The sequence below is a fragment of the Zootoca vivipara genome, chromosome 2, assembly GCF_963506605.1.
Source record: "Zootoca vivipara chromosome 2, rZooViv1.1, whole genome shotgun sequence".
Lineage (NCBI taxonomy): Eukaryota > Metazoa > Chordata > Lepidosauria > Squamata > Lacertidae > Zootoca > Zootoca vivipara.
Genome location: NC_083277.1, coordinates 105,421,721 through 105,439,597, shown reverse-complemented (window position 1 = coordinate 105,439,597; position 17,877 = coordinate 105,421,721).

Genomic DNA, 17,877 nt, shown 5'->3' with positions numbered 1-17,877 from the left:
AAGGTTGTGCCTTTAAAAACCACATTCTTTCGCTCAATGAATTCTGGGTGCTGTAGTTTACCCCTTGCCGAGTTACAATTCCCATGAAACAACCCCTGTGTTGCAGACTCCCGCATTAGGAATGCAGTTCAGGAAGCACCCCTGGTTGAGCATTTTTTAGCTAACAATCATTCAGACTCGGATTTGCTGTACACCGTATTGTGAATTAAAAGGAGGAAGGGGAATGCTAAACGCGATTATGTAAAATTATTAAGACAAAAAGAATCACAATTTATTTTTATGTTCAAAACGCTCCATCCAGAAGGATTGAACTCTGAGTTAGATTTGAATTGTTTCATCTAATTATATTACTTTCAGGATCTTGAGGTTGGATGTTACTTTAAAATTTCAATAGCCTTGATTACTAGGGTGTTACCTGTGGTGGAACTGTATATTAAGCTTTCTAAGTCTTGCTTCAGGCAGCAGGGGTTACCTATGTGTATGACCCCTGTTTTGCAGATTGCTTACAAAAGCTAAGGTATGTTTTATTTTTGTATTTCCCGGTATTTTTTCAATGTTAAAATATTATGGACTGTATAGACTCGTGTTCATACTGGCCATTGGCCTTAATATGATGTATGGCATAATTAATAATATTTATTTGATTTATTTTTTGTAGTTAAAAAACTGAAGAAGACCAAACCGAAACAGTATGATTACCTTGGATCACTGTCTCGCATGTTGTTGTATTCTGCAAAGATAAAAACAGATATATTTCGCCCGTGGAAGTGGTCGACGTGTTGCCTCCTTTTTGTTGGTGAGTTACAATTCCCAGCAAACCTTAACAAACTACAGTAGCCCAGAATTTTTTGAAGGGGGAAAATGTGCTTTGGATGTACTTTAAAGGTATATTGTGTACACAGCCACACAAAGTAACACAAGCAAAAGACAGGTCCCTGCCCTCAGGAGTTTACAGTACTGATAGAGATACAGTGGTACCTCAGTTTTCGAACGTCTCCGTTGGAAAACGTTTCGGTTTTTGAACACCGTAAGTGCAGAAGTAAGTACTATGGTTTTCGAACACACATCGGAAGTCAAACATGCCACGCGGCTTCTGTTTTGAGTTTTCTGTATTGAGTTTTCGGTTTTCGAACATTTCGGAACTCGAATGGCCTACGTTAGAAAACTGAGGTATCACTGTACTTGATATAGATTGTCAAACTGAGGCGAAATTTAGACAAGGAGTTAAGAGAGAGGGGAAAGTATGTACAGTGGTACCTTGGGTTACAGACGCTTCACGTTACAGACTCCGCGAACCCAGAAATAGTACCTCGGGTTAAGAACTTTGCTTCAGGATGAGAACAGAAATCGCGCCACAGCGGCGCAGCAGCAGCAGGAGGCACCATTAGCTAAAGTGGTACCTCAGGTTAAGAACAGTTTCAGGTTAAGAACAGACCTCCAGAACAAATTAAGTTCTTAACCCGAGGTACCACTGTATTGTTGCATGCGGTGAGGGGAGGGAGAATATGATCTGGGATGTACATGGGAAGGCCTGGAGAATGACAGTTTTCTAGTAAGAAAATACTGTCACCTGAATGCAAAGGAATGTGATCTCTGCTATAGAAGCACTAATTAAAAGGAAGATATCTGACTATATTGCAACAAATGAGGGATAAATAAATTGACATTTATTGAATTAAGATTGGATTGCCTGGAAAGGTCCAAGATGTCAATGAACGGTGCTTTATCCATTTCTGTATATTTCTGCAGTGTCATTGACAGGACTGGAGAGCCCCAGGTTCAAATCCCTGCTCAATTCTGATGTATGCTGAGTAACACTAGGCCAGGATAGATAGCTAGAATAATCACCACGCTTGGAATGACCTTGGCTAGCATGCCTAAGATCCCGTACTAAAAGTTTTTAAAATCTCATGACCAGCAAATAAAATTATGCTAATTTGCCATTTTTAGAGTACATTATGCAAATGGCTACATTTGCATACATTCATTATTCCTATTAATCATTCCTATAGCACTTTCAGCATGCTAAATGTCTTACAGTCCTTTTCTCGGCCATCCTCGTAACAACTCTGGGCCAATGAATTAATCTTCCCATTTTAAAGAAGGGAAGAACTGAGAAGAAAAGGCAAACACTGGTGCTCGCTAGCTATTGTCCACACAAAGATGTAAGCCCCGCTCCAGTTCCTACACTTTGTCCCTGTACTTAAGATCTCATATTTTAGTCTGCATTTTCATCTGAGTTGAACAATTATTTTTAGAATTATTATGCAAAATGTTGATTAATAAACTGGATGCGGTCTGAGAAGAACTGTGGTTCAGAAACCATAAAAGACAAAGGGAAGGGGAAGGAACAGGAACTTTCTACTTTCCCTTCAATTGCCCTTTACTTTTGTCTTCCTTTTTGTACAATGCCTGGCACATATTAGAGCCTTTTACGAATATTAAATGTTGAGGATTAGGTCAACCTTTGATGAGCGAATGCCAGCACTCTGCTTAAGCCCCAGAACTCCCATTTGAACCCCCAGTCATTTAAAATAGGGGCAGCCACTTGTGGTTCCTTCCAGTTGTTTTGGACAACAACTCCCATCATCCCCAACCATTGGACATGCCAGCTGGGAATGGTGGGATTTTGGAGCACACTGACATCGGGAGGACTCCATGTTGGCAATTCCTGGAAGGATTGAGCAGAAGCCACTTATACCCCTCTACAAATGTGGCTGAAGGCTAGACACAAGCTCCTAGGCTCCATATTCCAATTTGGCATTAGAAGCCATTGTCAGCATGCCATGTTATGAACATTGCTCCAGAGAGTTTTCTAAATTATCTGACGCTGAAATTCACTGCTGCGCTGGCTGTGCAGAATGGGAAATCATAACCATTTGTCTCTGTTTGCACCTCTAGATGTGATGTGAGGCTCTTCATATTCCTCAAATGAGGATGTGGGTGGCGCTGTGATCTAAACCACTGAGCCTCTTGGGCTTGCCCATCAGAAGGTTGGCGGTTCGAATCCCCGTGACGGGTTGAGCTCCCGTTGCTCTGTCCTAGCTCCTGCCAACCTAGCAGTTCAAAAGCATGCCAATGCAAGTAGATAAATAGGTACCGCTGCGGCAGGAAGGCAAACGGCATTTCTGTACACTCTGGTTTCCGTCATGGTGTTCCGTTGCACCAGAAGCAGTTTAGTCCTGCTGGCCACATGACCTGGAAAGCTGTCTGTGGGCAAACGACGGCTCCCTCGGCCTGAAAGTGAGATGAGCGCCACAACCCCATAGTCGCCTTTGACTGGACTTAACCGTCCAGGGGTCCTTTACCTTTACCTTATTCCTCAAATTCTTCGCAACTTCCATTTTCCAAGTCTGCAAATCTCAGACAGGAAGGGGAAACTGCTATCGTATTATCATGTCCTCCCCTCCATTGGTCGTTTTCCCCATGACTATTCAATCAGGTGCAATGTGACCAGTGTTTGGATTCATATTCCAGCAGTTATTTGGGGCCAAGCGTAGGTCCTTAAAGCAAGCTGATGAAGAGGCTGCTACAAAGCACTCTGTTCATTCTCTGTTCAAAACCAACAGCATCCCTCTTTAATTACAAGCCTCATCCTAACCTCAGTAATACAGATGGACCTCTTATACCACTGCGGACAAATGATTTCAAATAATAAACCCAAAAATGTGGGGAGGGGGCAGGCAGCCACAATCCATACAAGGTCATTGGCAAAGGAAGAGTGACAACGGCACTTGGCCGGTAGCATGGGGGGGGGGGGCCCACACCATAAATACAAATTTAATTCAAGGTTTTTGCCACTACCAGTCTTTCTTAGGGCAGGGTGAGGCTTGGCGGCGAATGTCTAATTGCCGGCCAGCTGCCTCTGGGGTGCCCATGATGGATGGATCAGAAGCACAGGTGCAAAAGGTGGCGTCACTAAGCCATTCCCTTTTTTGCATGCCCCGCTCATCTAAATCCCCAAGCCCACTGGGCCTTCCCGTCTCGGCTTCTGAAAAGAAGAGCCCTCCCCCCCTTTTCCGCCCCCATCCAGAGATGTGGGAATTGCTAGTCGTAAGATGGGCTTGTGACAGTAAGGTCCACGTCTGAGAGGGGGAGGGCTGGTGCGGCAGAGGGGAAAGTCTATGAATTTATTCATGGCCTGCTGCCTGCCCAAACTCAGCTCTGTGGAATGAGAATTCACCAAACTCTCATATTACTGCTTCCTTTCCCCCTGGCATCCTGGAAGGGGCGCAAGGGTCTTATTTTGTGCGTGTGTGTATGTGCATGCGCGCGCACACACACACACACACACACATGGGGGATTATAACTACTGTTGGGATATGAGACCCCCAACTACAGAAGGGCAAAAGAACAAATGAGAAATTGAGATAAACTGCTAACATGCAGAATATTTCATTAATCAATTTCTAGTTCAGCAAAAAATATAAATATATGAAATCGTACCTCTTTTAAGCAACCAACTTCTTAGCTAATTAATAATTACTAATAAAAATAATTATATATATGCTGCCCATCTGACTGGGTTGCCCCCAACCACTCTGGGTGGCTTGATTAATTGGACAAACTTTTATTTATATTTGTTACTGGATAGAGGAGAATATGTCTTAGATGAAAAGTGATTTATTGCAAGGTGCTACTAAATGCCCTGCAATTAGAGGAAAGCAGCAATAATGCGTCCTTTTAATTTTGCAAGCAGCGATCTCATTCAGAAAGAAGAGGTGGAAATCAGAGAATAATTTATTGATCTAGTACTAATAGTAAACACGGATTTCGCTGTGCCATTCCAAAGACAGAAGGCAAGAATGTAAGAAACACGACTCCCCAGGCAAGTATCTTATGACTGTTTCTCTCAGCACAACTGTAATTTACACCTTTATACTTTTGAGGCTAGAAAATGTCAACATGCACTGCATGGGGCTGCTTGGAAGACTTAAGTCTGGGCAAAATAGTGGGCTCTGTCTTCTTAAGATGGCATAGCTGCCGAGTTTTCCCTTTTCTCGCGAGGAAGCCTATTCAGCATAAGGGAAAATCCCTGTAAAAAAGGGATAACTTGCATGGGCGTAGGCAGGGGGGGCAGGAGGGGGCAGCTGCCCCCCCTAGAAGCAAAAAATTATTGTATTTTACAGACCATAACCAGCACTTTTCCCCTCCAAAAACTGAAGTGGAAAGGGCTTTGCTTTAGTGAGAGCAGCTCTCCACTTGCTGGGGGGGGGGGCGGGAACACAGCTGTAACAAAAACACATCAAATAAATAAAGCAAAGTGGCTAGCGGTACTTAAGCAGTTAAGACAATGGAGCAGAAAATCCCTTCAGGCAAGGTTTGATAGCTGACCAATTCACCCTATTGTTCTTCAGTGGTAGTTGTTAATGAGCATTCAGGGATCGCATTAAGAGTTCTATTGGCGATTTAATGAGGGTGCATTGACTAAGGTGGCTCTGCAAGGCTAAAAGGAAATGAATAAGAAAAGGGGGGGGCTGTAGCTTTTGATAGACACAGTGATGTTTATAAAAAGCAGAGGTATTCCAGTCTGCCCCTCCTCCTGCATCTGTATACTGTAAATCAGGGGTGGCCACCTCCCAAGAGACTCTGATCTACTCACAGAGTTAAAAACTGGGAGTGATCTACCCCCTTTTGGGGGGTTCAGGTCAAAGCTGTTGAGTTTTTTTAAGGAAGGGAAGCCCTGTTTTTTTGAGTTTAGGTCAAACCTGTTGAGCTTCTTTTAGGAGGAAGGGAGGCCCATTTTTGTTTAGGGCTTCAGGTCATAGTTCAGCTTTTTTTAGGGAGGAGGAAAATTTTGGGTGAGCTTTTTTTAGGGGTGCCAGTGATCTAGCAGTGATCTACCACAGACATCCAGTGATCTACTGGTAGATCACAGTCTACCTGTTGGACGTGCCTGCTGTAAATCAAGCAGAGAGAAAGCTGCTTACAAGGCTCCTGTACAGGCGTACCAGTATCTTCCTCTTGCTGCAGAGTTCCAGCATCACAGCGTCACCCAGAGGCACCCACAAATGTGAGTTATCCCTCTCTCTATTTCTTCCTTCCTTCCCTCCCTCTTCCGTCCTTAATAAAATACGGGGGGGGCAGATAAGCCCCACATAGAAAGCCCATCAACATGGGGGGGTGACTCTTTAAAATACAGTATTTACCAGTAATTGGGGGGGCGGCACCTAGGCCTCTAGGAGTTGGCTGCTATGCCTAGGACAATTCAAGAAAGCAGATTGATGCATATGCTGTGATAATATATCAATAGAATCATGGAATTGTAGTCGGAAGGGACCACAAGGGTCATCTAGTCCAACCCCCTGCAATGCAGGATCTTTTTCCCAAGGTGGGGCTTGAACCCACGACATGGTTGAAATATTATGCTGATATGCAGCAACACCTCGGAGCTGTCGTGACTGCGGCCGTGCCTTCCCTCACCCTCGTCCGCCCTGCCACCCCCTCTCGCCTGCCCGACCCTCCCGTCCTCTTACTGCATCACAGCATCACCCAGCATCACAGCATCACCCAGAGGCACCCACAAATATGAGTTATCCCTCTCTCTATTTCTTCCTTCCTTCCCTCTTCCATCCTTAATTAAATACGGGGGGGGCAGAAAAGCCCCACATAGAAAGCCCATCAACATGGGGGTGGGTGACTCTTTAAAATACAGTACAGTCGTACCTCGGGTTGCGAACACCTCGGGTTACGAACAACCCGGGTTACGAACTTTGCAAACCTGGAAGTATTTTCGCGGTGCGCGCGTGCGCAGAAGCGCCGCACGCCTTTGCGCATGCGCAAAGTGCAAAAATAGCGGAAATAGCGCTTTGCGCATGCGCAAAGCGGCGGTTCGGGCCCTTTTCGGGTTACGAACTTTTCGGGTTACGAACTGCGACCCGGAACGGATCGCGTTCGTAACCCGAGGTACCACTGTATTTACCAGTAATTGGGGGGGGAGAGATGCACCTAGGCCTCTAGGAGTTGGCTGCTATGCCTAGGAGTAGGACAATTCAAGAAAGCAGAATGATGCATATGCTATGGCTATATATCAATAGAATCATAGAATTGTAGTCGGAAGGGACCACAACGGTCATCTAGTCCAACCCCCTGCAATGCAGGAATTTTTATTCCTAAGGTGGGGCTGGAACCCACAACATGGTTGAAATATTATGCTGATATGCAGCAACGCCTTGGAGCCGTCGTGTCTGCGGCCGTGCCTTGCCTCGCCCTCGCCCGCCCTGTCACCCCCTCTCGCCTGCCCGAGCCTCCCGTCCTCTCCAGCCAAGCAGGGTAGCCGCCGATGCTGCCAGCCCCAGAAGCACAAGGTGGCCGCTGCCGCTGCCGCCGCCACAATATCATCAGGCCAGCTGGCCCTGTAGCCCCGCCCATGTTCCCACTTCGGGGCCCCGCCCCTGAACGACCATGGCTTGCCCCCCCCCTAGTTTTGATCCTGGCTACGCCCCTGATAACTTGGCAGCTATGTTAAGATGGGGAGGTTGGAGCATTGTGTGTCCCATTTGGGGAAAGGCCGTAGCTCCATGGCCTTGTATGCAGAAGGTCTGAGGTTCAATCTCTGGCATCTCCAGGTAGATTTGGGAGAAACAGAAACACATACCCCCCCCCCCCATCTTAAACCTTGGAGAGCTTCTGCCAGTCAGTGTGGATGATGCAGAAAGATGGATCAAGGGGACAGGGGGCGGGCAGGTGTGGAGGACTCCCAGGTCTTGAATGGGGTAACTGTGTCCCTGAAGGACAGGTGAGCAGTCTGGGAGTCATTTTAGACTCACAGCTGTCCATGGAGGTGCAGGTCAATTCTGTGTCCAGGGCAGCTGTCTACCAGCTGTCTTGTATGCAGGCTGAGACCCTACCTGCCTGCAGACTGTCTTGCCAGAGTGGTGCATGCTCTCTGGCTATCGATCTCTTGGACTACTGCAATGCGCTCTATGTGGGGCTACCTTTGAAGGTGACCTGGAAACTACAACTAATCCAGAATGCGGCAGCGAGACTGGTGACTGGGAGTGGCCGCCGAGACCATATAACACTGGTCCTGAAAGACCTACATTGGCTCCTAGTACGTTTCCAAGCACAATTCAAAGTGTTGATGCTGACCTTTAAAGCCCTAAACGGCCTCGTGTGGTGTAGTGGTTAAGAGTGGTGGACTCGTAATCTGGGGAGCCGGGTTCGCGTCTCCACTCCTCCACATGCAGCTGCTGGGTGACCTTGGGCTAGTCACACTTCTCTGAAGTCTCTCAGCCCCACCTACCTCACAGGGTGTCTGTTGTGGGGGAGGAAGGGAAAGGAGAATGTTAGCCGCTTTGAGACTCCTCCTCTTCCTCCTCCTCCTCCTCCTCCTCCTCCTCCTTCTTCTTCTTCTCGGTGCAGTATACCTGAAGGAGTGTCTCCACCCCCATCGTTCAGCCCAGACACTGAGATCCAGCTACAAGAGCCTTCCGCGAGGTTACAGGGAACCAGGCAGAGGGCCTCCTTGTTGGTGGCGCCCACCCTGTGGAACTCCCTCTCACCAGGTGTCAAGGAAATAAACAACTATCTGACTTTATGAAGATATCTGAAGGCAGTCATGTTTAGGGAAGTTTTTAATGTTTGATGCTTTATCGTGTTTTTAATATTCTGTTGGGAGCCGCCCAAAGTGGTCGTGGAAACCCAGCCAGATGGGCGGGGTATAAATAAATAAGTTGTTGTTTTTCTTGTTGTTGTTGTTACTATTGAGGACCGCCATCCCAAAGCCCTAAGTGGCCTGCATCCAACCCTGCACACCTGATAGTCTCCGTCTCATCACAAGCACCAAGATCAACTTGGAATCTCCTCAGCAGGATCTCATGATGGCCCCGAGAGCACACCAAAAGGTGTTATCTGATGTTGTACAAAGCATTCCCTCTGGAGACCCAACTTCAGTGCAGATCACCTGTTATGCTGACTGCAATCCCATTGAAAACACTTGCATGGAAAAGATGCCCACATGGTTCAGGCCAGGTGCAACTAAGGCTTGAGGAGGAAAAGTGGAAGAAATAGAGGGATCCCCAGGTGCAATTCTAATTGGGATGGAACCTCCATATGCGCCTGCTCATACAAGTGGATCACCACCCTGGCAATAATAATAATAATTTATTTATATCCCGTCCATCTGGCTGGGTTTCCATCTGGCAAGCACTCACAGCAGGAGATCTCAATGACAGCCAATCCACCTGCCTCAAGATGTAAATGGAGCCTCAGCATCTTGCAGACGAGAAGTATAATTTTAAAACTGTTGTTAGCTGTTACTGGCCAAGGGCAGATGGAGAGCGGAGACAATTTTAACCTATTGCTTATTCAACAAGCCAAGCCACGGGCAAACGACAGAGACTGGACAGAGGAGGAATGGTGGAGACCGCCTCCCCAGCCTGTCCCTTCCAGAGAAGAGGAAGACAGTATAGATTTACAACAGTGGTTTGCAGGAGGTCACAGCTCAGAGGCAGATGAGGGGGAAAGTTGGGAAATAATGGGGGAGAGGGAGGCAGAGCTGGGGAAGCTGATTAACACGTCATCACTAGAAAGCATTCCAGACCCACCATCTCCCAGAACCCAGTGAGCATTGAAAGTAAGAGAGCAAAGGGCTCGGAGACACATGGCCCTAAGCGGCAACCGTAAGGTGGGTGGTGCTGTTGACGAAGGAGGAAGGAGGCGAGAACGGGGGTGGAGATCTACTCAGAGCAACACCATTACTCCAAAAGGTTGCATTTTTTATATATATAATAATATTTATTACAAGAAGCTGCATTTTTAAGCCACTCTGTGAATATTGAATAAACAATACTGGTAAGAACTTTCCTTGTCTTATCCATTCCTGGCAACCTACCATGGGGGGGTTGGATCCTCAGACGCCTGTCACCAATAGCTTTTGCTGCCCAAAGCAAAGGACAAGATGGTGCCCACTTTCATTCCAAGTACAGAAGTCGTCTAGCCTGGCAGTGTAATTTTACTTCAGCATCCTCCACTGCAGCTGACGGCAACAGCTGGCTAGTTTAGGGCTACACGGCACACACAACTCCAGCACCTCCCTTGTCATGGACTTGCCAAATGCCAAGGCGCGGTGGGAGGCACCAGCTGGGGAACCCCCAGGGGAAGAAGGCTCAGAGCCAGGGGATTGGTGGTGGGATGACAAAGAGTGGTCAGAGGGAGAAGACTGGAAGGAGGAGGTGTCAGAAGCTGAAGAGGTCACAGGGTTTAGTGAGCAGGAAGAGGCTGTGGCAGACAGCAGTCCAGAAGAGGAAGCAGAGGCTGGAGAGGAGAGGGGCCAGGAGGCAGTGTGGAGGCAGGTTGCTGAAGAAGACAGGGAGTCTCCATCTTGTCCTGTGACCTGTTTCCCTCTCCCCTGATCTCTCAGAACACAGAGAGAACTGAAGATGGTGGAGCAAAGAGAGACAAGACAAAGCAGCCTCAGGTTGCTGGGGAGGAGTCTTAGAGAGCGCTGGGAAGTCCTCAAAACTGCTTCACTGGGGCAAGACCTACTGGGAAGTGTTGCTGTGATCACGCAGCTGTTTTAGGTTTCTTTGAATACAGAGTTAACTTCACTGACACACTGCTGAGGTGCTCCTGATTCCAGCTCCTGACATTACTCCTGTTTCCCCTCTCAACCCGACAGCATCCGGTGTCTGAACTGCCTGCCTCAACATGCCTAATGGTAGAGTTGTTCCTTTGTGAAAGAAATGAAAACAAATGGGAATGCCGGAGGCTCCTTACGTCTCTTAAGCAGAACGGAAAATAAGATGGGAGTCCAGCATGAATCGTTTGTCATCGCCATCCTCTGGGATTTCCCTGCCAGAACTCAGCAAGGCCACCCATAAACACACACTTGGCCTTGCAGTTATAATGCCAACACCACATGGCCAACAGTATCAAAGGCCACAGCGAGATCTAATAGGATCAATAAGGTACAATTTCCTCTATTGATCTCTGTGCAGGGGCGGGGGGGGGGACACATCAGTCATGGCCACTTTCTCTGTGCCATATTTTAGGTTACAAGCCAAGGCGGAATGAGTTCAAGAAACTGACAACATGCAGGGGTGCTTGAAGCTGTCTAGTTGCCGCTCAATCAACACTATTCTCCCCCAAATGGAAGGCAGAAAATGGGGGTCCAGAAAAAGGTGTTTTGGAGAGGGAATATTCATCTGTAAGCAGGGGAAGAACAGGAACCAATTGAATTGCTCTCCTCTGGTAAGGCCAGCAGGCAGAGTGGTGACATTTTATTGTATTTTAATCTTTGCTGGAAGCCGCCCAGAGTGAGAGACCCAGCCAGATGGGAGGGATACAAATTATAAATGGTTGTTGTTGTTGTTGTTGTTGTCAGGTATTGTAGTGCAACTGAGCCCAATGCTTCAATAGATGATGATGATAATAATAATAATAATAATAATAATAATAATAATAATAATAATATACCCCGCCCATCTGGCTGGGTTTACCCAGACACTCTGGGCAGTTCCCAACAGATTAAAAACATGATAAAACATCAAACATTAAAAACTTCCCTAAACAGGTCTGCCTTCAGATGTCTTCTAAAAGTAAGATAGTTGTTTATTGCCTTGACATCTGATGGGAGGCGTTCCACAGGGCAGGCACCACTACCAAGAAGGCCCTCTGCCTGGTTCCCTGCAACCTCACTTCTCACAGTGAGGGAACTGCCAGAAGGCCCTCTGAGCTGGACCTCAGTGTCCGGGCTGAACGATGGGGGTGGACATGCTCCTTCAGGTATACTGGGTTGAGGCCATTTAGGACTTTAAAGATCAGCACCAACACTTTGAATTGTGCTTATAAATGTACTGGGAGCCAACGTAGGTCTTTCAGGACCAGTGTTATATGGTCTCGGCAGCCACTCCCAGTCACCAGTCTCGCTGCCGCATTCTGGCTTAGTTGCAGTTTCCGAGTCACCTTCAAAGGTAGCCCCACATAGAGCGCATTGCAGTAGTCCAAGCAGGAGATAACCAGAGCATGCACCACTCTGGCGAGACAGTCTGCAGGCAGGTAGGGTCTCAGCCTGTATACCAGATGGAGCTGGTAGACAGCTGCCCTGGACACAGAATAGAAGCCTTGTGAACACTAATTTTCAACAACTCTCAATCGTTGTCTCTGTTCTTCTATCATTTGTTTGAGCTCCTTCGGGATGGAATTTTCCAATCATGTTTCGGTGTGCTTATTGAGACGGAACCCTCAAAACTGAGCTCCAGAAGCGAAGCTCAAGACTAGGTCTTGTTTCCCCGCACTGCGTGTTCAACAATCCCTCCATAACTACAGTTGATGAACAGAAGGTGGGCGGAATCAAGCAGTGGCAAGCTTTTCAGCAGGACACACTGCAGCTCCCCCAGCTGCCACCTTTCCAAACAACGTAGGAAGCAGGGAAGAGCTTGTGCAATTACAGTTGCCACCACCAAGTGAGGCTGATTCATGTGCTCCAGGTGCGAAGACACTGCCACAGCGGATAAACCCATATTGGCCTACTGCAATTTCCAATCTAGCCCAACAGCGCCCCCTAAAGTGCTTTGGATTTGATAACCCCTGCAATGAGCCCTGATAGACAAGTATGTTAGATTTTAATCCTGAATATACATTCTCAGGGTAATCCTGTTTTCACAATAGTCAACTAGCCTGAACTAGTTACTGTATTTTGTAATGCAAATCCACAACCGTTTAAGGAGGTGGAATTAACCTCTAAATAAATTTATAACTGGATATCTAGGCCACTTGCAACAGAGAGTGTGTGTCTCCCTTGCCATTGGTCTCAATCCACCTCCATTAAGATGGCAGCTTTTACTGGTCTCATGATTCACCATAAAAATGTGAGTCTTTACCCTCAGTTCTGTGCTTCTTTGAAGCATCGAAATCGGGAGTCCAAAAATGCACCTGTGCTCTTTCAAAAACTCCTGCAAGGAACTCTTAACATGCTCTGAAACCCAAGATTCTTCCTTTAAATACATGGACATTTGGCTTTATGGGTTGAAAAGAATTTCTCACCAAATTTTTGCCTACGTTTTAGACTGCACACTTGTGAAGCTGCCTCCTTATACTGTAAGGTTTTGTTAAGCTCTGTGCCTTAAGAGCTCTGACCAAGAAAATCCAAAGCTCCGTAATAATATTTCTAGGGCTGGGTTAAAGAGGAAGGGTCCTTATCAGAAGGAAATTACCCAAATACTGTAGTCAAACAGCCTAGAGGTTTTGTCAGGAGGCTCAGCCTGATTAGTGGCAGCCTAATAGGATTCATTTTGGATTCTCATTTTTTCCAATCCATATCTCCACACCAGTTTGTGGATTATTAGTTTATGGGTCCTCATGAAAATTCACCCGTTTATCTTAGTGTGAATCTCTTCTAATATGCACATTTTTGCAAAACAGTTTTCCTAATTCAGTTAGTTTTTGTATGTTATTTTCTCTAATTTAGGCACTTATGTGCCTCTTTTATCCTAACATATGCTGCACATTGCTTGGCTAGAGAACTCCCTTGCAAAATTTGTAGAAGTGTGAATCTCAAAGGATGGTTGGGTTTGGGTTTTGGTTCACATATTGCATCAGAAAGTGCGAATTAGGTAAGTTCACTTTTAAATGTGAACTGAATCACATTTCTCCCCCATCCCTACTGGTGGCGAGTTCAGTTCCACACTTGATCTTTGATCCCTGGCTCACTGGTGGCATCTAGGAACGTTGTCCCTACCATGACACCTAAGATGGACCAACGAATTGACCCTATGAGGTTGTTCTGGGAATTTGCCACAGTGCTGTCAGACTAGAAATGTCCAGAGAAAGGAATTTACTGTCCAAAATAGACTAATGAGTTAGGAAACGGCATGTCCATCAGTCCCACGTCTCTCAGCTACTCCTAGGTGTGTACCCAATGGGGTAGTTGCAGCAAGAGAGGCCCCGCTCCGAACCTCAGCTTATGTATCTTCCTCACCTGAGCTGTGTGCAAGCAGGCAGAGACTACGCCTGTATGCTACTGCTCCTCTCACTGCAGTCCTCTTCTGGTCCTGGGAGACAATGGAGCAGGAGAGATGCGGGGAAGTGGAGGAGGATTGGAAGCCTATGACTTTCCACCAGCTGGACCAATCTCTTCCTCCTCCTGCACCTATCCTTCATTCTCCAATCCTCCACCCTCCAATCCTGCTGGCTCCTGCCTAGTGTTTGAGGACCAGGACATTCAGAGGGAAACCAGAATGCATGTTTATATAGCTATTGTATGCTTCTGAAACGTGGACCACTTATAAACACCATCTCCAACTCCTCGAAAGATTCCATCAATGATGTCTCCGAAAAAATTTACACATCACCTGGGAAGACAGGTAAACTAATGCCAGTGTACTGGAAGAAGCAAAGATCATCAGTATCGAAGTGATGATTCTCCAACATCAGCTTCGTTGGACTGGTCATGTGCGGATGCCTGATTATCGTCTTCCAAAGCAACTACTCTATTCCAAACTTTAAAATGGTAAATGTAATGTTGGTGGTCAACAAAAGAAGTTCAAAGACACTCTCAAGGCAAATCTCAAAAAATATAGTATAAACACGGACAACTGGGAAACACTGGCCTGTGAGCGCTCCAATTGGAGAACAGCCTTTACCAAAGGTGTCATGAGTTTCGAAGACACTCAAACTCAGGACAAAAGGGAGAAATGCGCTAAGAGGAAGGCACGCTTGGCAAACCCTCACCGTGATCAACTCCTGCCCAGGAACCTGTGTCTGCACTGTGGAAGGACGTGTGGATTCAGAATTGGCCTCCACAGTCACTTATGGACTCACTGTTAAAACCATGTTTATGGAAGGCAATCTTACTTGGCTACAAGTGATTGCCAAAGAAAAAGCAGCCTCTCACCTCCTGGCTGTTGCAGCCCCCCACTGATCTCTTATTCCAAGTCAATCTCTAACCCCACCCCCGCTCCGAGTGCCCACACATCAGTGTCTAGCCACAACTCCTCAATGTCCAGCCATTCTTTGACACACGGAACGGATGTCTTAAACCATGTCCTTGGCCATAATGGGTTAAAAAGTGGGGGTGTTTGCTCTGTGTGCAGGGTCTTGTTGCCCAGCAAACAAAGTCCAAGGAGGCTGGAACTGAGAAAACTCCTTTCCTGAACCTGTAGAGTTCTTTCCTCCTTCTTGGTGAGCTCTTTCAAGATGCGTTCCTTTTTGCTCCTGCATTGGGCTTGCAATGACCCCAGCTGGGTTTTGCTGTCTTTTCTTGTCATGGCTGAGAGATGGATTTTAGCACAGTCTGCGAGGTAGGGAAGGGAGGAGGAGGGGGCGGCCAGGAGAGGCATTTCCCACTCTACTCCCCACCCCAAACTGACTCTTGTAGAAACATGCACGATGCTTTTTTCCTGCACTAGGACCCAGGGGATGAATCTGGCTCCTGAAGTGTGGCAGAATATATTTTTTAAAGTGTGCTTATAGGGAATCCAGTGCACTGAAAGACAGAGAAAATAAAGGCATTTGTTGTTTATGAATCTAGACGAACACAGCAACAACCTCACCACCATCTTCTTACTGGGATGCTTCTCTCCTACAGACACAAAGAAACAGGGCAGGGATGCAGGTGGCGCTGTGGTCTAAACCACTGAGACTCTTGGGCTTGCCAATCGGAAGGTCGGCGGTTCGAATCTGTGTGACGGGGTGAGCTCCCGTTGCTCTGTCCCAGCTCCTGTCAACCTAGCAGTTCAAAAGCACACCAGTGCAAGCAGATAAATCGGTACCACTGCGGAGGGAAGGTCAACGGCGTTTCTGTGTGCTCTGGCACTTGCCACTGTCCTGTTGCACCAGAAGTGGTTTAGTCATGCTGGCCACATGACTCGGAAAGCTGTCTGTGGACAAACGCCGGCTCCCTCAGCCTGAAAGCAAAATGAGCACTGCAGCCCCATAGTCACCTTTGACTGGACCTAACTGTCCTGTCCAGCGGTCCTTTACCTCTTTTCTTTTTTTTAACCTAATGCAGTGCCGGAAGCTGGCGCAGAATGCTGTGCTGTTGGAAAAAGCTCGCCGCCACCACCACTTCCAGGGTGTGTGTGTGGGTGTGTGTTTTAATCATTTTTACTTATAGAATCACAGAATCATAGAATAGAATCATAGAATCATAGAGTTGGAAGAGACCACAAGGGCCATCCACTCCAACCCCCTGCCAAGCAGGAAACACCATCAAAGCATTCTTGACATATGCTTGTCAAGCCTCTGCTTAAAGACCTCCAAAGAAGGAGTCTCCACCACACTCCTTGATTTGACAAATATAAATTTATAACAAAACCAAATACATATCCATATAGAGAGATTTCTTTGAATCTCAAGACTTCCCCCGCATCCCCTCCATGGCTACTATTGGCAATGTTTTCCACTGCATATAATTTCATAGTCTATATTTTGTATCTATCAGTATTGTCCATAGTATTTGTTACATTACAAGTGTTATTAGAATCCTGCTAATGTTTTCACCTGCTTACAGTGGTCTCCTAAACAAATTATATCCCCCCCCATTCTTTCTTAAAGTTTTTGTCTTCTTGGTTTCTGAGCTTTCTGGTCAGTTTTGCCATTTCAGTGTAGTCCATCCGCTTAGTTTGCCGTTCATCTCTGGTAGGGACTCTTTCTTCTTTCCGTCTCAGGGCTAATAACATCCGTGCTGCTGTTGTCACATACATAGTCTTTTCTGCTCCTTTGGAATATTGGTACCTACAATTCCTAATAAGAAGGCTTCTGGGTTTGTTTGTTTGTTTTACAAAAGTTATTTTAAACATTTTTTTCAGTTCATTGTATATCATTTCCCAGAAAGCCTTTATTACCTTACACAAACACCACATATGCCAAAAGGTACCTACTTTTTCCTTACATTTCCAGCAGCTACCATACTTGTACTTGTTCTATAAATTTTTGCTAGTTTACTAAGAGTCAAATACCACCACTACATCATTTTCTTGGTTCCAGGATTTGGTTCATTAAGGATTGGCTAATCTGAACCCCCATGAGCTAGCTACATTGGCCATGATTCTAACTGGTCAGATTTGGGGTAGAAATATCTACCAAAGGACTGCAGTGCTGTGCATCATAGCAGGATTGGACCCAGGTGTCCTGCCTACCAGTGTGATGTCAGTGCAAAGCCAAACAGTTTACCATTACAACTGTGTGTCTCCGTGGGACCAGAGTTGTAGGTCATCTTGTAATTGGCAAGCAGACCGTTTATTGTTTGCTATTTTGGGCGTTTAATGAGCAGCCCTGTAAAATATACCATTTGTCTGAAATCCTAGTGGCTTAAATATCAAAATAATGAAGTCATGAATTACAAATCACAAAGTCATGAATTAAAGAACAACCTAGGATTTTGGTTCTCTGTAGTGCTGATAAGAATTCAGATTTAAGCAGGGACCAAAACAGGGGATACCGTGGGTCAAGGAGAGAAAAGAAGATGAACTCTCAATATATGCACAGCAGCAGCTACCACCTCTCTAGTGGAGACATTTTGCCTTTGTGTTGTTTAATTTCCATTTGTTTTAGCACACATTGCTTAATAGTTGGGGCTGTTGTAGAACTTTCCGGCCAAGGGAGCCGGCGTTTGTCCACAGACAGCTTTCCGGGTCATGTGGCCAGCATGACTAAACCACTTCTCACTGTGACAGAAACCAGAGCGCACAGAAACGTCCCTTCTTTTGCCAATTTTGCCAAAATATGGACAACAGCTTTTCTGTCCGGATTTTCACTGTTTGAAATATTTCAACAGGCAGCCCTGTTTAGGGAAGCTTTTAATGTTTGATGGAATTTTGTATTTTAATATTTTGTTGGAAGCCGCCCAGAGTGGCTGGGGGAACCCGGCCAGATGGGCGGGGTATAAATAAGAAACTCACGAAGAGTCGGACACGACTAAACAACAACAAATT